Source organism: Penaeus monodon, chromosome 28 (assembly GCF_015228065.2).
Source record: "Penaeus monodon isolate SGIC_2016 chromosome 28, NSTDA_Pmon_1, whole genome shotgun sequence".
Lineage (NCBI taxonomy): Eukaryota > Metazoa > Arthropoda > Malacostraca > Decapoda > Penaeidae > Penaeus > Penaeus monodon.
Genome location: NC_051413.1, coordinates 27,465,027 through 27,465,433, shown reverse-complemented (window position 1 = coordinate 27,465,433; position 407 = coordinate 27,465,027).

Sequence of the window (407 nt, the reverse complement as noted above, 5' to 3'; positions counted from 1 at the left end):
GGGGAGTGGGGGAAGGGGCAGGAGAGGCGGAGGGAGGAAGGGAAGGAGAGGGGGGGGGGAGAGGTAGGAGAGGAGGGGGGGAGAGGCATGGGAGGAAGAGGGGGGGGCAGGAGAGAATGGAGGTGGTAGGGGCCATTATCTTTCAAGGAAGTTCGGCTGATGTAGAACTGCATCTTTTCATTGTTATTGCATCTTGCATCATACTCTGCAACATCCAGAGTAAAAATTTTGTAATATATCCCTTGCACATAAATATTTGACGCTCATCTATCTCCAAGAGAAGCCAAGTTCGGCGAAAAAAGTGATGGATCGTGAAGATTGGATTAGACTGCAGGCTAAAGGATTAGTGGTTTATAATCGCGTGGTGTCTGTTCACATGGATACACACGTTGGTTCTTAGAAAGATT